A 25,396-nucleotide genomic window follows, 5' to 3' on the forward strand; every position below is an offset into this window, starting at 1 on the left:
ACTAATGGCAGGAAGGGAGGGAATAGAAGTACCTGATGAACACATTTCATTCCTTCTTTAGCCCATGACCTAACATACATTTAAGCAAAGAAAGAATGTCTGTAATAGTTCAGCTTAGGTATAAAAAATGAAGAACCTGTGCTGAAGTTTATACAAGGCCAGACCGACCTTAAACGTTCGCACACAGCTTCCCCAGAGCCAGCTCCTACAACTTGGATAGATAAAGGTCAGGCATCTGTAAGACAGATGTGACAAACTGATGTTTTAGTTGTAGTTTGGGACCATGATACAGCTGCTGCAGAAATCAACTGCTACAAGTATTTCCTTCCTTCTCTCTCCTGTTGGCCTTGGCTGGAGACAGGATTCAAGAGTCCAGCATGACCTGGGAGTTACAAACGTGGGCTGTAGTGGGCCAAAGGAACAGTGGGAAACGATGCAGAAGAATACAAGGGCAGTACTAGGGGTTTACTGGTTTTGATGCTCATTTGCTTAAGTGTATTTTTAACAGCAGGTTTGCCATGGTGCTAGAGAGCAGTAATATAACTAGAAGAGACCTTGTATTCACATCATGTCAGATCTCTTATTATTTGGTCTTAAATTACTGACATAATTTTTAAAACTTCAGCAATTATTGTCTTTGACACCACTTGTGGGTTAGTTTTCTCAATAGACATACTGTGGTTCTGGCGGATATCACAGCCTGTAATATTCCTTCCTAGCAAATTCCTCATCGGCTTTATTAACACTGGATCTATATTACATGCTGGCAAATCCTATTATATTATGGTGTACTACTACACTCTTGTGCACTTTACATCACTGTGTGAGCATTTTGCATCAGTCCTGTTCAGCGCCTTTGGATTGAATGCTAATTAAGTGGTTTAAATCATCTTTCTCACTTTTCTCCTTCTCTATTACCAATTTCCTTTGCTTTTGCATTCTCTCCTTCTCCCAATCCTCTTCAGGTCTTCTCAGATTCCATAGCGGTTTCTCCATCTTTCAATTATCACCTGCGCAAAAAAAAAATTCATTTTCTACTTAGTTTCTGGCAAGCCACTTCGGTATTTATGGACTGGAGTCTGCCACTGATGGTGGGTTGTGTCTCTCCTTGTAGCTGCCAAGCTACAAGGGAAAATCCTGCATCCCATGGGGAGGTGCTTGACCTGACACCCACAGTCTAGAAGGCCTAGCTCAAACTGCCCTTAGAGATGGCAGATTCAAGCATCAATGTCTCAGACCTATCCAACCAGAGGCACAGAAAAAAAACACATCAACATGCCTGAAACTATGTGCAGGAAATATATATTCCTTTTAAAACAAGAGGTTTGCTGGAGAATCACAGAGGTAATAGGGGTGGATTATTTCATATCTCTTTCAGACTCACCTTTTTCTTCTAAGGATATTTCTTACTTCAGGCTTAGAGAATGACAGATTCATTTTCATGCTGGTGTAAATGATAATAAATTAGCTGTGAAAATCCCTGCTTCCTAGTCTACAGAGAAAATAAGAGACATTCTCATTAACATTTTATGCAGCCTCTGGATAGAAACAATACAACCAGAGTCAACAAACAGCTCTTAGATCTCAATATTGAACTCTTTAACTGCCTAAAAATAAACTGGTTTCCTTAAGGCTTGCTAGGAAAAAGAAAAAAAAAAAGTGCTATGGTCAGGGATTCCCTTGAGTTCACATTGGCATAACAGAGATTTTCTCATGGCATTTTTATGCACTTGCAAATGGCCTGCATTGTGGCAATGATGGAGTTAAATGTGGCTGCTGACATACTTAGGGTTCAAGAGTCTACAGCCTGTCTATAGAAAAATACTGGAGCAGCTGTTTAGGACTTTTTATCTCCCCCCCCCCCTTTTTTTTTAAATAACTTATGGTTAAAAACATTATTCAATTTAATAATAACAATTCTTGTCCAGGCCTGATTAGGTCCTCAGTAGTTTTCTGGAGTCATGATTTTCTTCTTATTGTCTTATGAAGACGAGTCTGAGTCCATAACTGAACGATATTGCAGTGGCTCCTGATCGCTACAACCTGTCTTTCATGCTAGCTGCTCCAGCTCCTACCTTGCTCATCTGCAATTGGTTCAAAATTCCTTTGAGTTTGTCATGTTTATTGACTGGGTAGGGTTTCTGGAGTACTCCAAAAATATCCAGAGGGATCTGCATTCTTCAGCCTTGGCTCTTGAATGTATTTAGCCTTGTATTTTTTCACTTTGAAGCACATGACCCTTGCTTCATTATTTTTTCTGACCCTTTGCACCTAATTTGAGCATCTGGTCTTCTTTTGAGAAGTTATTTGAAGCTGCATTTCACTTATATTTCTACTTTCATGTTTATCTGCTTCCTTCTATTTCCTTTTGCAAACCATTAGCACCTTCTCTGCCTGTCCACTTGTCTTTGCTTTTGCTTTGATGTTTTAATTATCCATGAGCATTCTCTCTCTTGCATTCCAGCTGGGGTTTTTTTCTTCACACAAATTCTTTGCTGAAATACAGCTACACATTGTCCTTTAAACAATCTACATGCAAATAAATTATTTAGACACACACACAGATGTGCACACCTTATAAAATAACTGCTGATTCCAAAAGTAACTGATTCTATTTCTGACTTAATTTTGCCCTACTGACAGAAAAATCCACTGTTATCGGAAGAAGTTAATCTTTTTATGTAACAAATATTTTTTTCCATGTGACCAAAACAGATTTTTTTCTGTGAAATGCTTTATTTGTGAGTGGGAGCAGGTGCAGCAGGTCCCCCACAGAGCTATAAATTTAAACAGGAAAAATTGTCTTACTATCTATCCAAGAGCAAATCTATTTAACAAGCTCACAGAGTACACTGGCAGTTAAGATAATCTACTAAGCATTTTGTGTGGAAGCTACTGACTGATCTGAATATTCCTAAATGTACCTGATTAGGTCACATGCAAAACTTCTGTCCCAACACTTGGATAATCCTCTGTAAAAAGATTGTGCATTCTTTCATCATTAATGACCAGATATATACTACCTTTCTTTTAGATTACTAATGCAATCCTCCGAAAGGATACAAGTCCTGTCTTCATGAAAGAACAGGATGTATATTTGTTTTCTAACAGTCTGCCCAAACCAGAACACACAATGTTTCTCATAGTCTACAGAGAAAAGAACTTACAACTCATCAATTCATAGCAAAAGACCTTACAAACTTATCTCTAAATGTCCATAAAACAAATGTTCTGTAATTGTTTCCTGGAGAGAACACAAGAGAAGGCAGCAGTTCTGATTCTAGTAAATACTTCAGAATTGCAATACCTCTTTGCCTGAGCACCATTCTGTCAAAATGTGTTCACTATGCAAGTGTACCTAAATCACCAATCCTACATTTAATTAATTATAAAATCACAATAATCAATGAAATTTAGAGTCTCTTTCTTTCAGAGATTATTGGCTTGTGGCCCTTGCACAATCCCTCTGAGATCTGGAGCCTTAAATAGGGCAGTTAATGGCTCTTCGGCACCTTTTGTGCCCCATTGTGCCTGTGCCCACCTACACACCTAAGGTGGTCCTGACAGTCACATCCTCGCCACTTGGGGGCAGGGTAACTTCATCTCCACAACCTGGGGGACAGAAGGGGCGGGACCCTCAGTCGATTGACAGGGAGGTACCCAGAGAAGCTGAGAAGCTTCTGGACCATGTTGTAATGCCCACAGGCAGATCTGATCAGGCTATAAAACAGGGTCCTCGCCAAAGACGTGCTTTGAGTGGTCTTAGAGCAGTGGGTCTGTTAACTGGAGACCTCTCCTTAGACTAAGATGCCATCTGAAGGAGACTTCCTGGGATTGAGAGCACCTCACCTTCTCCTGTGGTCAGTAGTTATTTTTCTCTACTGGATATATCCTTAAACAAGTGCTTGTGTAACCCAGGGAAGTGATTATTTCTTCTGGGTACACATGAGTGAGAGGCCCCTGGTTTTGTTTCTTGTGAGTGCATGCATGTACATTGTGGATCCTCCTTATTCTTATGTTGTCATACCCCAATAATCTCCTCAACTGATACTCAAACCTGTATTTTATGTTGTTGGAGTGTTAAATAATTGTATAAACCCTGTTGTGAGTCAGTTGGTTGGCTACACTTTTCTGATTGGAATAAAGTCTGTTTTGGAACTTGTTATCTGTCTATAATTGACTTCTCGGGTGCCTCCGTGACATGGCTGATTAAGATACAGGTGGGATTGCAGGAAAGTATCTAGTCCATTACCCTGCAGCAAGGTAGGGACAGGGAAACCTAATCCACTCCTTATAGATGTTTTTTCAGTCTGTCCTTAAAAAGCTGTAACCACGAGGAGCCCATGTTTATAGAATCACAGAATCATAGAATCATTTTGGTTGGAAGAGACCCTTAAGATCATTGAGTCCAACCATCACTGAAATGTAGCACTAAACCATGTCCCTAAAAACCTCATCTATATGTCTTTTAAACACCTCCAAGGATGGTGATTCCACCACTTCCATGGGCAGCTTGTTGCAGTGCTTCACAACCCTTTCCTTGAAGAAATGTTTCCTATTATCCAATCTGAACCTTCCCTGGTGCAACTTGAGGCCATTTCCTCTTGTCCTATCAGTTGCTACTCAGGAGAAGAGACCAACACCCTCCATACTACAACCTACTTTCAGGTAGTGGTAGACAGTGATGTCTCCCCTCAGCCTCCTTTTCTCCAGGCTAAACAGCCCCAGTTCTTTCAACTGCTCAACATAAGACTTGTGCTCCAGGTCCCTCACCAGACTTGTTGCCTTCCTCTGAAATCTCTCCAGCACCTCAATGTAGTGAGGGGCCCAAAAATGAACACAGGATACGAGGTGGAACCTCACCAACACAGGGAGATGATCTCTTCCTTAGTCTTGCTGGCCACAGTATTCTTGATGCACACTGGGATGCTTTTGGCCTTTTTGGCCACCTGGGCACACTGCTGGCTCATGTTCAACCTGTTGTTGATCAATACCCCCACATTCTGTTCAACCAGGTAGCTTTCCAGCCACTCTTCCCCAAGCCTGTAGTACTGCTTGGGGTTGTTGTCAACCAAGCTCAGGACCCGGCATTTGGCATTGTTAAACCTCACACAATCAGCCTCAGCCCAACAATTCAGCCAGATCCCTCTGTAGAACCTCTCAACTTAAGCTATTTCAGTGGTTAATTATCACCACCGTGGAGTTTTCCCCCTATGTCTATCCTAATTCTCCTTTGATCTAATTTAGAATCATTATGTCTTGTCCTGTTCACTGTAGTTGCAAGGAACAGATAATTCTCTTTCTCTTTGCAGCAACATATCATATTTCATGTATAAGTTTTTCTATTGGAAGGTCATATATTCTAAGCCTCTCTATTTTTTTGGTTGCAGGCAATGATTTGCCTGAGCATTTAAAAACTTAAAACAGGTTTGGATAAGACCTTCTGCAAATTTGGAATCTAAGAGATAAAATCTTTCATGCAAGGTTTAATCCAAGTTGGCTGCACAGTAAATAGTAGAAGTGCCTCGTGATTCTTCACATAAATCTTTCCTAGAGCAGGAATAAAACCTTATAAATATCATGATTGTAAACAGATTTCTTCCTGGATGAACAGATATCAGATTCCATAATTCTAAAAAATAATACATCTTTGGTAGTCTGTCCTCAGTCTCTGCCAGCTTCCTAGTAATTAAAATCAAAATAACCTGATAATTAAGGCTTTCATTACTAAACAGTTAGTACTTGGGTGTGGCTGAAAGTGATTCGTAAGGGAAGATTGAGCCCTTTAGCCAAGAAAGGAGAAGCAGGAGGCAGGGAGTGGTTGTAGCTCCAGATTTCACCCTTTAGCAGGAACCCAGGTTTGAGCAACAAAACTGTGCCCACTGCCCTGCTGATGGCCACCGCCCACCTCCATCCACCCTGTCCTGATTCCATGGTAGATAAAACTGGTAACCCATAGGCTTGCCAAACTGCAGTGGATTCTCTTCTGTTAGGCTTCGACAGAAGAAGTATAGTGGATTATTGCCATGGGAAAGAAGGAGCTTGCTGGAGACAGGTTCAGACCACAGCATGAAGTCATCATGTTTGTGGAAGCTCCTAAATAGTGGAACTGAAATGCAGAAAATAAACTTAACAGCAGAGTCAATTATACTGTTAAGCGGCATTCTTTATTTTATTAACACTGGGAAACACTGGGGATCATCCTCCATAAATACTCCAATGACTGGATACTATATTCACATAATTATTACGTGTGCATTACAATTTTTGAAAATTTTGACATACAATACATCTATACTAAGAAATAATTGATTATGTTAGGTATAATTCTTTAGTTTCTTACTTACAATACACCTATTAATTATTTGCTAGATATTAACTAAGCACTCTGCTTCTAAACAATGTATCACTCATCTTCTGTCTCCCTCTTGTCATGCAGAAGGATCTAAAACTTGAAAAATATCCCATCTTGCAGGTGGTCAGAAATCATTTATCTCATGTCAATTGGTTAATGATGTGTACGTCTTTTATAACTTAATCACAGTATACATTAATTTGGCAGCTTCTCTTCAGAATTATTAGGAGCTAAGCTCCTAAATTGTGGAACTCCTAAATAGTGCTGCTCATAGGATTACCTGGTAGTGAGAGCTGACAAAAAGACCAGTGCCTGAGAATAAAGACATTGCCATCCTAGGAAAACCTCCCCAGTCTTATCACAAACCCTTCAGACACAAATACAGTGATATTTTTCACATGTCTTAAATAGAAAAGAAGGTACCATTGGTACTCTTATTAGTAGTTCATTCACTCTGTAATGAGAAGGAACATTTAATCACCTGAAAAGGATTAATCTCATTTTCCCACCGTGCTTGGAAAATATTTTTCTTTTTTTCCTCACTTTTTGCCATCAGTCAATGCTACATAACACTAAGGAGTTTACTGCAGGTAATAGAGCTGTACAACACAACCAAAGAAATTCCAGTAACACATCCAAGTAGAGATGCACTGAGAGCAGAAAATGTGACAATGTAAGACGGCCTTGCAGTACAGATGATCAGACCTGGGCTAAGCTGTGCCCAAACCCTGTGTTAGCCTTTTCGCTGCACTTTACAAGTAGAGTCATCCAACAGGCTGGATACCTCAACAGGCTAACAGTAGACCTAGATAAATGCTAAATGGCTACTAGTCCAGGTTAAAATCCTGTATATGGTTTAGTAAAGGTTTTAGCTGATGCTTGAGCCTTCTCTGGAGAGAATTAATGACTTTTCACACAAGTCAGTGTGAGCGTGGGACTGCTCTATATACAGCAGGAAAGGCAGAATCAAATGCAAAAAGAATGAGATAGGCACAGTTGTCAGTAAGGAAATTCTTCTGTTCTGTAACATCCGCAATAATTTCAAAGATGAAAAGGTTAGACTGCTGGTGTGCTGAGATGTATCTATGAACACTTTCTTTGTCTTTGAAAGAGGAACTGTTTTGTGTTCTCCATTTATTCACAGACCACCCAGATGAGTCCTTCCGCAGACTTGGGCTGCTGTCCCTACGAGATCACAAGTAGTGTTGAGAATGCTGGTCTTATGGAAATAAGTTGGTTTGTTATAGCTACTAGTTGCACACTTGCAGTTAAACTCTAAATAGAAAGTATATGTGTAACCATAGTAGCCACATAGTCAAGTCATTTTCAAAACCAGTCACTTAGATTGAGGTTAGTTTTAACAATGTTCATACAAATTTATAAGTAGACTGTCCCCGTTGTGGAAAAAAGGGCACCTCATTCAGCAAACATGATTAAAGAGTAACGTATGTAATGAATAACATTAGAAGCAACAGATTATAATAATGTATGACCACTAAATTGGAAGTAGGAATTGTCATGTTTCACTGAATCATCCATTTAAATACTGCTGAACAAACAACATGCATCACTTATTACTCATCTTAAGAAAATAATCAGAAAGCATTGAAGTGTTTTGTCTAAAACTTCTTAAAAATATTTATCAGTGCATGTCTGGAGCTGAGGCTGGGCCATAAATTCATCATATAAAGCTAGTGGCCAACTTGAAATTGTTAGGCACCTGGAGTTTAAAAAGCTATTTGGAGTCTGCTATAATTTTTTCAACCTTAGCTTATGGTTTCCAGAAGTTTTACATGTATGTGGATTTTAGAGATGGATTGAATGATAACTTATTTCAGGTGAAATTTAACAATATTTAACTTCAGCATAAATTTCTGAAAAATCTTTTTTTGTTTGTTTAAGCAATAGAAATAAAAGCTGAACATTAACAAAAAGGAACATGACATACACCAAACATATTTCAGTCTTCCAGACAAGTACACGTTAAGATTACATGTATTGTAATCATACTTGGAAGTATAACCTAATTACATCTTCAACCTTAGACTATCAGGCTGTGTCCTTTCTGACATTATGGCTACTGTCCTGTCATCTCAAACAAATTTATAATTCCTGTTATCTGTAAAATATTGTCTTTTAAAGCTATCTTACTGCTTAGCTGTTCAGGAGGAGAATTTAACCTGTTCTTTACCACATCTTGGCTAGATGTAGCCTCACAACACTTGTTATGGCAAGATGAGTAATCAGCAGTTTCAAGACCAGAATAATATCTTTTAGACAGGAATTTATTTTTTTTTTCGTTACTTCAAAACTTCTTTCCTTACAAAGAAAGGAACTTAAGTGATTCATGAGCAGATTCTAAAGGACCAAATATATCTCCAAACCCTGCTTGAACAGGGGCAGAGTTCTGCTCTGCTTAAAATCTGTTGGTCAGGATGGTGTTTAGACATGAACTTTGAGTTTATGGATACTTTCTCCAGATCTCTCCATCAAGATGTTATGAACTGTGAAGAAAGACTTGTACAATGCTTGTGGTAACTAGAAAAACTTTGGCCTTCACAAATCAGATGGAGTGGTCTTTGTAGCATGTACGGTGGTGTCCACTTGGAGTATAGCTCAGTCAAACAAGAACATTTTTTAAGCTTTTATGTTTAAGACATTTTGTGAACAGCATGAACTGTTAAACACAGTTAATTCAGCTATAACCCGGCATTAGAATTTGGTTGAAGTAAACAATTCAGTAATGATACAGTGTTTATTATTGTAGATTCTTTGAAAAGCTGTTTGTATTCTTCACCATACTATTTGTTCAAAAGCAGCAGTGTATATCAAAGCTCTCTGCCATCCATAAGACACACGACAGAAATCAGCCTAGCTCAAATGCCCCAATTAAAACACTGTCAGTCTTTGCGGATTTCAAGATGTGGATTTACTTTGCAAAGCTGTTACGACATAGTTGGCTTTGTGGAAGGAGGGAAGAAAACAGAGAATCAAACCAGAATTTGCCATTAACAAACTGGGCCCCTACCACTTGCCAAGTTCACTGAGAGGAAGGAGAAACAGAAGGCACCTCCTTTCTTTCACGCTTTATCACAGGGATAGGTCAAGGAGAAAGAAGAGTCCTGATCTAGTCATGAAACTGCATCAGTCCTCGAAAGAGCAGTGAAGTAAGCCTTGTTGCCTGAGCCAGATGTCTGGGTAATAAAATTCAGAAAGTCCTCTACCTTCAGTTGCATTTGAAATAGAAGATGGTTTCAGGAGTCATCTTGCTGATTACAAGTAGCAGTTTGTTAAAAATGACAGAATGATAAAAATTCCCCCAGAAGGAAATCAAACCATAAAACTAGATTATTAAGGTAAAACTAAATATAACTGGGTTGCCAGGGTGACCTTTTCTGAGCTAATGATAATCAGACTAACTCCCCCAGTCCTACTTCAATGTTTGATAGTTTTAAAAATTCTTTAAAAAATTCTCTTCTGCCATTTGTCATTGCCTCTACAAAGATGAAATTAAAGGAAACACCTGTACACTTCAACAACAAAGCCAGCTGACCTTCAGAATTTCTTCTACATTTCTGTATAAAAATACTTACTTGTCTGTTAAGTACCACCATCTAGAAATATCTGTTTCACTAAATGTTCTGGCTCCACTAACGTCAGCTTTCATATACAAGATCTGCTCATTATCTTAAAGAAATGAGAGATATCTTTGTGAAGTAACTATCCAGTTGGGCTTGCATTCCTAAATCACTTAGACACTGGAAAAGCTAATTTTTAACAATTTTCAAAGTATAATTTGAAAAAAGAAAAATCCCCGACATTACTACTGGGTAAGATATCCTACAAAAATAAGAGAGGATAATTGTTGTTTCTGCTTTTTTCCTTATGTTAGTCTGTTATCTCTCTGGGACAAGGCTCAACATCTTAATGTATGTGTCACGTACAACAGTGACTTGAAATTTGACTGGACAGCGCTGGCTGATCCCTTTCAGAAAGCATAGCCTGCAGCTAGAAACTATCATCGTTCTACAGAGGTGTTCAAAGAGAAAGATCCACACCTAATTGCAACTAAGCTTTTGTTATTGCCCTGCCTGTAAAATTCAATAAAATAATAACATTTCAAAATGAATGCCTTTCTCTCAGAGTACAGATTATTTTGCTCCTGGAGAAGGTCTGTTTGTGGACAGTGATTATTAACTAGTACATTTTTCTAAGTTTGATACACTAGCTCAACTTTCTTCCAGCTACAGTTTGTATCAAAAACATCCGAGTCCTCAAGGTGACAATCTGAAACATCATGTCCCTACCTGCCTGATTTGCATGTACAATCAGATGATTAATAGTGCATTTGTCTTGCTTAGTTGACTTTTGTTTGCTAAGTGCTCAGATAAACTTTGAATGCAGAAATGATGTTTTCAGTAGAGAAACCTGCCTTTTGTGATGTATTAGTCTTTTCTACATATGTTTTAGAATGAACTTAATTTGCTATATGGGAACAATCAGTCCAGAAGCAACACCTATGTTGTCTTTCAAAGAAACAGTGGAGTAGGTGGCCAACAATTTCTAAGAGAATATTTTTGTCTCAGAGCTCTTCTTGAGCACAGAAATATGAGGCATTGGAAGTTATAAACTTGCCTAAAGCAATAAATATTTTGCAAAGAGGACCTTATTACCCATGTTTCTCCCAGCCTTGCCTCAGGCTTCTGGATAGAGACCGCTTTTTAATTTTTCAGTTAGTTATACTATTATGAGATACTAGAAGCAAAGAAGACAATTTTGTATGCAAAAATAAGAAAATAACCAGTTTCATCTAAAAGTGAATAAAAGTTTACTTTCTAACTTGTACTGTCTTGCCATACAGGAAATTTTTTTCTTCTCTGCCAGTGACAAATTATTTTCACTAACACCCAGCAAAGGAAGAACAGATAAAAATACAACATGTGCAGAAGAAAAAAATATCTTATTCCATGTCATCCTGAAATAAATCCTCTCTCTTTGTGGGAGTGAGAGGAAGGGATTGATTTTAATAGATCTTCAGTTACAAAAATCTTCTAACGAAATTTGCCTAGGTTTGGTATCACCCCAGCTCACATAGGTGAATGGTGGATTTTCCATCACTCCACACTTTTGTGAGTTCTGTGGCCAATATCCACTGTTATTCTCATAGGTCACCTACCACCAATCCCCAAGAGCTGAGCCAACTGCATGAACCCATTGTCTTGATTCTTATGTGATCCTGTCACACCTGTAATTAACTCTCAAATAGAGAGCACATAGTATGGAAGAAATTGAGTGTCTATCTTCCAACTAATCTGAAGGAAAAGTAGACTTTCCAGTGAGACTCATCACCTACAAGGTGCATATCCTGGAGGGAAGTCCCTTTCGTACTCTTTTGAAGAAGCTGACTGTCAAAAGATCTTCAGGTCTCTTGATATTTCCTCAGTTTCTTCTCTTTTTGTGGAACCCATAGTTCACAATGAACAAATAGCTCAAAATGAGATGGCAAATCATACTTTAGGGTGTCAGGCCGTTGAGATATCATAACACAGGAAACATGTTCCCTTCACAGAATTAACATGGTTATTCTGAGAGCTGAAATTAATCATTCAGCCTCTGCTTATAGTAAAGGTGGGTAGCTGAATCTTTCTAAAACATAGAATACTAACCTTAGGAAAAAAAAAAAAAAAAAAAGAAGAAAGAAATGGCTTCTAAGTCCTCCACTTCTTCCATGAATGCATCTCCTACTCCTCCGCTCATCTGTGTGACAGTTTACCTCAGAGGGATGGACTCAGGGCACCAGAATGCTTTTCCTCTTGAAAGAGGAATTTTACTGATGTCCTAATTTACTAAGTGACATCTGTCATTTTCAAGATCATCATGCTGGAAATTAAATGTTATTTATTTATTTATCTATCTATCTATTTATTTATTTATTTATATTTAAAATTACCATAGGTGCACTTCTGAGATTTTTTCCTGAAATTTCTTTTACTTCCAAATTGAAAGAAAAAAACTTATTTGAATAGTGGGTTTTCCTGCCAAGTGGCATTCTGTGCTGATGTATGAGCTGTGCTTGCCACTTGCCCTGTCCAAAGTGTTTAACTGGCATGATCTCTTCTAGAGACTGATTTTTAATCTTGAGGTAAGCTCAAGATTATGACATGCTAGCAGCAAAGGAAACAAGCCTCAAAATGTCTCAATACATTAGGAGTTTGGAAAACAGACATGAAAACCAGCAAACCCTGAGGCACACACCATAGACCCACAGTTTCCTATGCTCTGTAGGATGTTGATTGGTACCTACTTTCTCCACAACAAGGTAAGGAAGAATCAGTTAAAAGAACACATGACTTTTTAAAGACTTTGAACCTCTAAGCTTGAGGCCAATATTTAGGTCACATGAGGATAGATTTTATACATGTCCCAGCGTAAAGCTGTAGAATAGAGAGAATAGCTTGAGAACTTGGCCCAAACTTCCCTCATTCCTCATGTTTTAATTCCTTAGCCAAGGAAAAAAAAAAACAAAAATAATACCGCTTACCCTTTCTGGGAAAATTACGGATGTGATTTTTTTAGGAAATCATTTTAGTTCCAATAATCAGAACCATCTGTCTCACAAACATTTGTTTGGTTTCAAACACGCCATGTAACAATGAACATTGTTACAGAAAAAAAACATAAATTATATGCTGCTGTGGGAGCTTTAAAAATTCTGGGCAAAATTCTCTGCTGCTATAAATGGATGCACTTGCGCCCTATTACCCTGGCAGAAAATCTATCCTACTGTGTTTCTGATGTCACCAAATAAAAAGACAAGCTACTTAAAGAAAAATCAGGCTTTTAAGCCGCTGCCTGTGTAATCTACAATATATACTGCACTGTAGGCTTTGTAACTACCATATGTTTTCTTGTTTTGTTGTCCGTACGGGGGTATACTATCCAGACAAGATGGAAACAGTGGTAACTGACTTTAAGTCTGAATTGTAGCAAGCAGAGAATTTGGTTTTGTGCTTTGGAGGGTTTATGAGGTCATAACAGGAAACACAGCAGAAGAGGTATCATGCCAAATGTCCTGGAGAGAGGAATGCAAATGAAAACCTGGTGTGATCAGAAACAGTTCAAAGAGAAAATTTAATATATCTATTATATACCCTATTTATGTTACAAGTTATTATTCAGAACTAAACCAATTATTATTATTTGCTAACACAGACTAAGAATGTAACGCATTTCAGCCATTGCAAGACGTATTACTGTTCTCAGAAATGGGAGTGTGGTAACATTCTTCTCATTTGGTTGTATCTACCTTGACAGGAATATAGATACAGTTGGAAACATCATAACATTTAAGTTGCAAAGGGGAGTGCAAGTCTGATTTTAAGTTGGCTAACTTTTATCAACACCACAGTCTTTGCATATTATGTTCCCGTGGTTGGGCAATTTACAGCTTCAAAAGTGTTAATATGATTTCTGAATGTGTTAACTTGACTGAGAAAACAGCCTAATAAAAACCTGTATCTGTTTCTTCCTGTCAGTTCAAGTCAAGGAACCCTCAAGAGAGACTGAATTACAAATAGTCTTTGAGTGATGGCAATCCCAGTTTCCCCTACTATACCAGGTATGTAGAATATAGCAAAAAGGGATTTTTCCTTTCTGGGCTCTTGGCTGTATCTTCAGAATATAAAGCACTAAAGAAACCCCATTTGACTAACAAGGATTAAAAGGACTTTACTTCTTTAGACCTCCATAAAGAGCAGCTAGAGCAGTACACACACAGGTTCTTCCCCATGTGGACTGGCTAAAGAGATCAACAACCCAAGAAGAAGTAGCTTAACCCCAGCCAGTCAGAAAAGCTGGATAGCTTCTTGGCCCTAACACAAAAGCTAGGGAATGTGTCTGTGTTTGGAAAAACAACCAATTGGTGCCTGGCCCTGAAAAGGGTCATTCAGCTGTAACAAACCATTGACATTCAGCTCTTTTGTAATGGCAGTTGGCTCTGGGCAGAACTGCCAAGCACAAGTAGGCTTCCACTCCAACTCTTACACAGCCTGCAGTCTGCCATCCATCAGGGAAGGGAACAAAGCATGGGCAAAACTGAGAGCCAGCCCTTGGCTGGAAGGGACAGCTGGTGACAGTCAGCCTGCCCTGCAGCAGCACTGTGCTCATGGGCGCAGCAAGCTTTCATTTGGCTCCCCTGGTTAAAACACTGCATTGTCCCTCTGCATCAGCTCCTGGTTCATCAGTCATCTCAATTTCAATGGTAATTTGGCATCATCTCTCAGCCACTCAATGAAGCTGATTCCCACTGTCAGAAACCATTTAGCCTCCTTGTGGAAACAATTGAATAAAGTTTTCCCCAGTTTTGCCATAAATCCAGTGTCCTAAACTGAAACTGTACACAACAAATTATGCCTATCTCTGTGTAGTGATTCTTTTATTTATGGAAGCAGAAGCTGGAAGATAAACAAGAATAAGAACAACAAAGCAAATTCAGCAACCTTTTCTCAGCAGTGAATCGCACCCCAGCCCCTGCTCCTGCTAACCTGAGTTGGGTTTAGACTGCACTGCTCCTCCCAGCTCAGATTTAAAACCAAAAAGGTGAATAAAATAATCATATTGTCTTCAATCCTCAACTATTTAATATTTCCTGAAAAACCTTTTTCCTGGTCTGGAGCAAAAAGCCAAATTTGCCCCTGCAGGATCCAGCTGCTAGAGAAAATACTTTGGATGACAGTATCAGCTTTTGTTTTCCTCAATTGTATCTGAATGTGTTTGTTTCTATTGTTATGACAGTACACACTGATGCTGTACACATTTCTGTTTCAGCAAGAGAAGTTCACACATCTTTCTGTCTTTTCATGTCTGTTTCATGTGAAGAATTTTAGTCCTTCTGTCTTTCTATCTTTTCTTCCCCTCCCCCTCTCCTGTTTCTGTTATTACTAGTATTATTTTCACTGTTATTATTAGCTAAGTCTGAGGGTGGAGTTCTGGTGAAAGAGCCAGTGTATGTGCAAGAGTTAACAGCTCCACTTTATACCAGAATAAATGTGCTGTGCTGCATAGAACCAGCTTAGCCTGGTTTGTGCCTTGGGAGATTAAATTGATCCAAATATTCACGAGGTGTAACCACAGCTTGAGACTAAACTAGGTATCAAGATAAGTTGTTTTAATGAATAAGAATGGTTAATGTGCACATAGCCCATGTTCTTCTTCATAGTCAAAGATTTACCATTTCCCTTAGCGAAATAAGGTTTAGGCAATGCATTAAATCCAGATCAGTTTACTCAGCTGTATGATGCCAGGTGACTGAAGAGCAAAAATGTGAAGGAAAGACTGTAGTTTTAAAAGCAGTGAGAAAAATTACCTGACAATGCAAAGATGCATATCATAGTGGGTTCTCACTGAGGACCAGGATTCATGAGCATTTGCTTTAAGAGAGTGAGAAGTTTAAACACCCGGGTGCTTTCTGTAATATACTTATGACCACACATAAAACAGAATTTTTTTTTTTTTGTCCTATTCACTGAAGTAGCCTTTGACAAAAAACAAAATTCTATACATTTTCAGTATCCAGTAGTTCACTAGTGGAGTAAAAATAATACGACAGTTATATAGTTGCAGTGGATTGTTGCCTGTAGTTGGCAGGATTGTAAGGTTCAAGAGAATGATTAATTTTCTAAGCTGAATTTTGTAGAAAGAAGAAACATGTAGTGAATATTCAGGATGCTGGAGGATGGAAGAGGGAACTGGAGCATTGGTGATTTCCACATCTGTTGTTGGTACTGTAGAACACAAAACCTAGAGCAAGATTTTGCACTGCAGGCATCCAGTTTCATAGGTTTGGACTTATGCTGAGTCACTGCTGAGTCACAGATTTGGACTACATGTGTTTGGGTGGGGCAAAGCTCCACACTGAAAACATGCTTTCCAATCCCACATTTTAAGGTTGGCCATGATTGCTTCTATGCCGAGAGTTCAATGAGAATAACCCTTTTCTTGTTTTGCTTTTGGTTTCAAGTATTCCATGCATCTGCCTATGCATGAGCCTTTGGATTAGCAGTGGTTGTTTGAAGTGAATTGCTCACTTCACTTACAGTGCTTTGAGTCTTGCAGGATGTGATCAGCATTCATTCTGAATGAAACCAAATTGGAAGATGTGCTCCACCTACCCACATAGTGCACCTCAGCCATCAGCAGGAGTTTGGGTCATAGGAGTGGAATAGGATTAGCTTGAAGTAAACCCCTCAAATGTGTACAGATGTCGAAATCTAGACCCCGACAGCACACACACTCCAAAGATCTGCTTTACCAGACAGCACCACTTGTGAATGTACATAGATCCTTACGGATCTTTTTCTAGGATAAATTTTAACTTCTAACCACTACTTTCTCCCTTCCCTATATCCTGGTCTTCATAAATGTGGCACTCCAGCAGCTCCATAGGGAATGATGACACAAAGACAGGGGAAACAGAAACTGAATAAGATGTCTAATGTTTTTTAGCATTTCTTCGAAAAACTGTGCCTTTGTGTGCAAGGATCCAGTTTCATGATGTCCAGTTACACGATATTGTCTCAGTTTCCCTGTCAAAAACATTGTCAATCTGTGAAGCAGATTGTCTGTAAGCAGATTGTCTGAAGCAGAAGTCTGTAAAGCAAGACCAAGTAAGATTTTAAAACCTAGAAACAGAGGGATTATTTGGGAATAGTCAGGAACTCAAAGTCTCAAGAAAGGGATGCTGACATGAAAAGGTATAGGAACCTGTTGAGCAAAGAAAGAAAAAAAATAAAGTCTGAGTTTGAAAACAACAGCTTGGCAAAAAATAAGCATCACCCTGTTTCAAGAAACAAACTTCTCACCTAGTGCCTCCTTAAAGTTTATGTGTCCATTGAATACTTTGTATGTAGTGCTTGTAGTGATGAGATGGAGATAAGACTGAGAGTGCTTGGCCTAGTAGCATGTTAGTCCCAGCAACTTATTATGTCTGTTAAACAATAAACATCCACTGTTCACTCACAAATTGTGTAAAATTCTGCTTTCAAGATGCACAAATAAAGTAACTGAGAGCCACATTTCCTACAATCTGAAACTGCTTTTAGGCCACCTCAAATCCAGAGTCATATCTGTTTCCTTTCTTGACAGTTTGCCCCAGGGAGCCAATTAAACTTTTGAGAATGAGAGCTAGGTTCAAATTCTGCCTTACGCATCACTTACAGACTTGTTAGCCAAGCTGTAGCTGCTGTGTGTTTGTAATTTTTTTTTCCCAGCTGATGCATGATTTGGAAGAAATCCACCTGGGTCTCTAATCCCAGGTTGAGTTTTCAAAATGAAATTATTTTATTTTTTTCCTTGTAAACTGTACAAATCGGGTTTGCAGTTGTCACATAACTATGATCATGGAAATGTTTAAAGATGGGGTTTACGTTCATTATTATCTAGTTATAAGAATTAATTCTCTCACTATATTTCTTTCAGGGACAGAGCTGGGCTTCTAGACCTATCAAAATCCACAGCATTCTTTCTATCAGTGTCAGGAGCTGCTGGCATGTATCCAAAGCCAAATAACTGATGCTTGTACCCAATCTGATATGAAGTGAGACCTGAGTAATATAACATTTTCTTCAGTGCTTCAGCTATCTTAACTTAATGCAAACTGTACACACAAAAATGCCAATATAAGTTATGTTAGAATAAATCAGATCTGGTAGAGTGCTCTTTAGCTTCATGTGGGAATTTAAAGCTTTTTCTTTAAATCTTACAATAATTTGCCAAAGAAGCTGTTTACTACAAGTCTGCCGTTTGACAAAGTAAGCTTAACAGTGCCAGAAAAAAGTGAAACCAACACAACCATAGAAGGCTGATAGCTTTAAGCTCCCTCTTCCTTTCCAGCAGTTTCGTTTCTCCCTTCATAAATGCTTTTCTTCTGACACTTTTTTAGAAAACTTTTGAAAGTACTAGTTCTTCACAAGATACTTCCACAAATTCAGAAAGGCTGAAGTTCCTTCCTGAAGCATTTGAAGTGGGAAAGAGCCCCAAGGCTACTGCATCAGTCAGGAGGATTGTGGAGAGCTCCCTCTGCATGAAAACCTGCTGACCAATGGAGCAAAGTCAGCTGTCTCAGTAGGATGGTGCTGTCCAACTCCAGCACTACACAGGCTTGGGGTCCACAGTTCAAGAGATGTTTCCATACTGTTTTGAGAGGGGAAGAAAGGGCAAGGATCCACATACCCTGCTTGCCTGAAACATATGTGGAATCAATCAGCAAGTTAATGCAGCATAGATATCATATGGTCAGGGCTCATCTATTGTCATCTTTTAACGGCAGAGAGCAAAGCAAGCAGCACAGATGGCTGCATTTATGGCCACATTCAGTTCAAATACAAACACCACTTTCTGATGTTTTTTCAGTGCTACAGATAAAGAAAGTAATTTGCATTTCTCACTGTCACATACAGGGCTCACATATGACAATGCAGTCACTTCACATTCTAATTAACCAGGATTAAGCAGCACAAGGTCTTCAGCACCAGTACCAAAATGGGTCTGACATTTCACTTCTGCAGTTAAGAGTTTGAATTTCAGTGGATTTAAGCCCAGTATAACATGCAATAGGAGTCAGTCCACATTCTTTTTTTTTTTTCTAGTGGGCAAGCTTGCTGCACTGCAGCTAGAACCTATTTGAACTTTTGAAGCCAGCCTTCATCCTGATATACATTAATGCATTCCATGTAGTGTCAATAAAGAGTTGAAGATGAATTTTTGTTGTTTGGTGTATTTACTACAAGGGATGGGGACAGAGGTTTTTCACTGGCTATTTGGTAAGATTACTTACTTAGCTCCAGGAATTTGGTATTTCTCCCTATTTACTAAGTTAGAGCCACAGCATCCTACATTGCCTTATTCTGAGTTTTTTTTTTCCCATCAGATCTGAAGTCCCACACAACCCCATAGAAGGAGAAAACTGAACACGAGCTTATGTGATTAATAAGTAACTAAAGGCAGGAAATATAATTAATGTCAATCAGTATGAATTCATAGCATTCAGAACTTGTCAAATACTTTTTTTGACAGTACAAATATAGCTGGTGAATGCAATAGTGTCAATGTGACTTAGATTTCAGCAGAGTGTATGGGCAAGATATCATACAGTACTCTGAATAAGAAAGGAGAAGAACAGAAACTGGAGTGCCAGTGAAATTGATTTAGAAGGGGCAAGATGACTGTCATGGAAAATTAATTCTGAAAGGGAAGCAATCATGAATTGTCTGCTCCAAGTGGTGTCCCATCCTTTCTTTAATTAAAACATGGAAACTCCACATCAAATTTTAGTTATTTTAAACTGCCTTCTCTTCCTCACTGTAATACCACGGATTAGACAGTCTGCCACAAATGTTATACTTTTGACCAAATGTTATGCAAAGTAACAGGGTGGCAAATCATGGATGGTACAATGGTATTATAAGAAAATGAGACATCCTGCCCCTTGCCAGGCTATTCTGTGAAACCACTCAAATCCTCTGGCATCCCTGCCGTGCTGGCACTTTTCAGCTGTGGGCATAGTTTACAGCACTGTTTCATGCTATTAGCAGATTTCTCTTAAGATACTGCTGTCCCAAATTTAATGTCACTTTGGGCTACTATTAGTTCATTTTTCTTTGCGCCAGCATTCAGTACCTGAACACAGGATTTTTTTTTATTATTATTATTATTATTATTATTTTTTTTTTTAAGGAGAAACATCAGTGGCAAATTTCCAAGTCAGTCACTGTGATGACTTTAAATTACAAGCTCCTTTATTTTTGTTATGCCATTTTATAGTCCTGTCAGTTTTCTACTCCCTGTCTCTAATTTTTACACCCACTTCTGGTGCGTACATTTGCAAGAGTTCCTAAAGGATTTTGTTCTTATTTTATGATTCCAAAAGGAAGCATATTTAGCAAAAACATCTATTTACCAGTGAAAATCAGCTCTTTGAAACTTATGTGTCTGCTACACTGTAGATGCAGATTCTTTAAAGCAAGTAACAGCCAGGAATTCTTCTCTTGAGATTAATGAGAATTTTTTAAACAGAAAAGTCAGATTAACCCTAAAATATGGCCATGAATAATTGAGTTATTCTGCATTATTTTCATCTAAGTCTTTCAAGAAACAAAAAAGGCAACAGAAGAAAATAGCTAGGGTGGTATGAATTGTGTAAATAGCAGGTTTGTCTTGAAATAGCCATATTGGCAAATTGGAAAAAGAAAAACAAACGAAAAAAATTACATAGCACCAAAAAATAATTTCAGATGAAGGAAGAGAGGGGTTTCAGTGAGTTTAAAGCAGAATTCATTAATGCTTTATCTACTTATTTATTTACTTATTGTTACAGTAACAGAAATATTGATTAATTGCAGATTTGGGGAACAAAACTGACTATCTCTGCAATGTCTATTCTACAAAATTTTCAGATTAATTCTACTTGAAAGTCATGATGAAAGTAATTCAAGGAAACTAGCTTGTGCTGCATATAACAGTGAACATTTTTCATGTAATTTGTTTTTTACCAAAATTAATCAAATTATTCATTTGCCTTGGAAAACTGCATTTTAAAAATGCAAACCCCAATTATTTCTCTAGATCCTTGGAAGAACCTGTAAGAAACATGTAATCTACCAAAAGAATTTGCAAGCAGTGAAATCCAGCACATCTCAAAAGTGTAAAAGGGATTGTTCTAACTCCACCAAATAAAAATAAAATAATATTACTGCTGTCTAATCCGCACAGAGGAGCACCGTGCCAGATCATTAGCATTTCATTTAGTGAAAGTACTGTCTAAATCTGCAGACCCTCTGGAGAAATCCATCTGTTCTCATTAATCAGGGCATCTGTTTTGCCAACTAGCTATTAGCAAGAATTCTGTAGTCTGGATAGAAAATCCAAAAGCCATTTCTTTATGAATGTGATATAAGAACCTTGTTTCATCTTTAGCAGATTTTTTTTTTATCCCCTCTATTATTTTTTGACCCCCCTGTCCTGTTAAATACAGCTGCAAATATATTGCTGGATCAGTGCCTAATCCGTCTTCATCATAGGGAAAGCGTACAGATTCCATCTGGGTAATGAGAAGATGGAGGTTTAAGCATCCTTCATCAGACGCATCAGCCTTGAATGATTGATCTCTCTCTTTATCATCCGTGGATGCACTCAGCATAGGACTGAAATGTAGTGTCTGCAGCTATGCTGAGAGGGAGAAGTTGTAAGATTTGTAAAGCACTCCTGAAAGTCCAATGGCTATAATACCACAGAATATTATTTTATTCTGCATTTCATTGAGATGAACTGAGTCTGACACACTAAGACATCAGTATTTTCTGTTTTTTACAACTGTTAAAAGAGTATTCTTATAAGTAGACTCAATTTTGCTATGAAATAAAGCACAGTTTAGTGATCTGCGTGCGTGCTTGGGAACTTGGGAACAGGGAACTCAAGTTTCAATTCTGGTGCTGAAACTGATAAATTTGGTGGCCCCAGGCAATGAGTTCTGGCCTCAGATCAACACCCCATCCCTATTCAGCAAAGCATTTAAGTAGAAGTATAAGTACATAAGACTCTCTGGGATTTAAGCAACTGGTCAACAGCTTTGCTGCACTGCAAGGTATTCGTTGTTTGTTATTGAACCTTTGAGTAAAAAAGGAGACATAGAAACAGTTAGATCTCTGAGATGCTAGCTGTAGCTTGTGCTAGTTATTATAATAGGTATAACAGTATTTGACATAGCAAAAATTAGCATACAACTTTGGACACAGATATACATTAGCATTTAATGTAAAAGAGGAAGAGATGATCCCAGAAGACAAGAGCTCTAAAATCTGTCATTTGTCTTGCTCTTGCTGAGCCAGAAAGATTGCGAATATGAGAATGACTGCTTAAGAATTTACTTTATTAATGCTCATCTCACATAAATGAAAGTATTAAAATTGTATCATGAAGTTTCTGATGTAGGGAAGTACAGTATTTTCCAGAATAACTTTAGTAGATTTCATGTGACTTTTTAGAAGGACAAAGCTAGTTTAAAATAAAGTCTGCCTTTGTCTAACAGTAAACACAAGTAGCTTGATCTTCAAGAGTGACAAGCAGTAGCAGCTACTGAAGTCAGAGAAAGCTGTCATTATTCTGTACTCTGCTAACTCAGACCCTATAGTTGTCTCTGTTTCCCTATCTGTAGAGATGATAATACCTGTTCGCCTACCTGGGATGATGGGCATCAGAACCAACTGTCTGAGACTGAACAGTGAGATTCCAAGGTGCATTAAAAACCTGCCTGTTCACTATACTGAAAAAGTATATAAACTGTGGTGGTTTTCTGTTGTTTAGTTTATTTGTTTGTTTTTAATCTAATTGTTAATACTTTAAATTTTAATGGGAACCATCACAGTAGGAACTGAAATAACTTCTGAATATATTTGATTTGTGACAGAAGAATCACAACAACATAACTCTGTTAAACAAAAAAAGACTTTCATGAAAAATAATTTTGCCCAATAAATCATTACAGAATTCTAGTTGTGAAAGTAAAGAGGTGTTTAAGATATCATTAAAAAGGATTTATGAAAATGCATACACAATTCACAAGCTAGATGTGATGTAAGGGTCTCATTTTCCACATGTATATGATTATATAAAAAAAAATCAGTCAGAAATTCAAAGGCTGGCAAGAAAGACTTATTCAAAGTAAAGAGTGAAAGTTTAAATAGTCCTTCACCATTTGACTGTGGAGGGTATAAGGGTAGTTCCTAGGATTAGCTCTGATCCTCACAAAGGATGGAAAATTCACAGACTGTCTGTGAAAATTCAATACTTTGACTGGCAATGATCCCCTTAATGACTCTCTTACAGAGAAAGGATTAGGTAGTAGGATATGCCAATGCCTATTGTAAGACATGAAAAATATCTTTTCCAGACAATTCATAGACATAAATCTGGAAATGAGGAGTGGTTAGAAATGGTGGGAGATGACACAAGGGAATTTAAACTTAACAAAGGGGCTGTTTCTGGCCTTTTTTTTTGTGGTGTACCAGGCCTCATATAGGTTATGTTGTGTGCTTTTCCCTGGACTGGGGCTTTTTCCCCAGTAGTGCAGGACAGGAGAAGAGAATGATATAAGGAGGTTTTGAATTCTAATGAATACAAATACTGTGAACATGCTACTTGATTACTTTGGAAAAGGGTAAGTAATTTCTTTAGACCTCTACGGAACATAAATGTCATGTGCCTCAGGACATATGATCTGGCAGCAGGTAGGCTGCTGTTGTCACTCTTCTATCTATACAAAGGCATTACCAACATCTTTTATTAGAACAGGATCACATAATAAAAACCAAAACTTTACTGATGAGCTGTCAGTCTCTTAGACTATAGCAACCATTTGCAGTCTGCACCCGAAAGCTTAGGGGAAAAAAATAGAGAAAATAATTGCAAAATTATACACATACTCTTTTACGGATCTATTAAACAATTATGAGAATACATCATTTTTTTCTGTATTGTTATACTTTCCTTATGAGGCAGAGTGTTTGGGAACATTAAAGAGAATCTAAATCTATCAAGATAAAATAGTCTGTTAGTGTTGTGGTTCTTAAACAAGAAAGATCTCCGTTCAATGTCCAACTATTAAGACATATTCAGCCAGCACACTGACAATTTCAAACTGGTTTTGATTATTGCAAATACAGGTTGCTGCAGCACATATATTTTTTCTGCTAAACATTTGCTTGAAAGTAACTTTCAGTTATGTCTAATTTGAATTAATGTGCTAAAACTGATAATGGAATTTTAAGGGAAAAGATTGATCATAGCTATACAGCGTTCAAGTATTACATGTAATACTCTCTCTTTGCTGAGTGAGTAAAAGTGCTATTGACTTCCCTGCAGCCAGGTTTAATTTAGTGAAGTTTTAGATCAGTTTTAACCATACTGAATGAGTCTAACATTTTAATCTCTCATCATCTGTGAAATCTTAGTTAAGAAGTGTCAAGAATACCTTCATGCCATGACTCAACTAGATCTTTCATAAAATTTTCCTGAATATTCTGGAAATTCATTTATAACATAAAATACTACAAAGTGCATTTATAGAAAATTCTTTGTCTTGCGAATCCATAAAGCCAGACAGGAAAACATAAAGGTGTTTCCATTTTCTACACCCTTGATAGTTATTCATCTTTCTCCTGCAACATTATTCCATCCTTAGGGGAGAAGTGGGGGATTATTGGTTTTGTGTTGTTGGGGTTTGTTTGTTTGTATGTTTGTTTCTTTTTTTGTTTTGTTTTGTTTTTTTTTCCTTTCCCAAACATCTCGGACCTGTAACTGCACTGGTGCCTTTCTGAATTGCTGTCACAATGCTTATAGGGCTGTGCTGCAAGGTGGAGCCTCATCAGGCATTCTCATACTGTTCTGTATCACCTCGTTCTGAGCTCAGAGCTGCATATTCAAGCACAAACTTCTGCATATGTGAACATTCACTAAAACACAAGCAAACAGAATCTTTTGTAAACACCCAAGACAAGGAAGTGCAAGGTAATGTATTTATTCATATTTGACAGAGACTAAAGCTTACGTATCAATTTTACATTTATATAGAAGTGAACTGAATAAAAATAGCACATACATTAACAATAAATGTTTGAATTATGCCATTTGTTTAGTAAAATTCAGTTTCTCTGAGCACAAGTTACCATAACAAAAAGTAATGTTGTTTTTAACCATGATAATATCAACAGAACTGAAAAACTTCTAACATTCCATAATTTATATGAGCCCATGCAGATCAACTATGTACTGAGATCTGAAATGTTTTGTTTGTAGGAACTAGCCATTTAGAACAAGGTAAAATGTAATCCAAGAGGTTTGCCCTGCATGTATTTCTTGTAAATGGCACTTATTTTTGTAATATTCTGTAAAATATTAATTCTTTGATGTTCAACAGCAAGCTCCTGAAGTCATTTGCATCCTTTTGTATCTTTACATTTGGCGTGATTTAAGCTTATGTTAAGGTTCAAT

At 37.8% G+C, this 25,396-nt stretch overlaps 1 long non-coding RNA gene across 9 annotated transcripts in view; it reads left to right on the forward strand.

The window, feature by feature from the left end:
• LOC110361364 (uncharacterized) overlaps positions 1-25,396 on the forward strand; it is a 70,621-nt gene that overhangs the window by 26,167 nt on the left and 19,058 nt on the right. For 5 of the 9 annotated variants that reach the window (XR_010472760.1, XR_010472759.1, XR_010472762.1 and 2 more), the window contains 2 exons: positions 13,891-13,973; positions 24,746-24,913. This is a non-coding gene — a long non-coding RNA (uncharacterized LOC110361364). Of the gene's footprint in view, positions 1-13,890; positions 13,974-17,830; positions 19,112-24,745; positions 24,914-25,396 lie in introns of those variants that run through there. The other 4 variants (XR_010472761.1, XR_010472764.1, XR_010472763.1 and 1 more) reach the window with 3 other exon arrangements.

This window comes from Columba livia, chromosome 5, assembly GCF_036013475.1.
Source record: "Columba livia isolate bColLiv1 breed racing homer chromosome 5, bColLiv1.pat.W.v2, whole genome shotgun sequence".
In the NCBI taxonomy this organism is placed as follows: Eukaryota; Metazoa; Chordata; class Aves; order Columbiformes; family Columbidae; genus Columba; species Columba livia.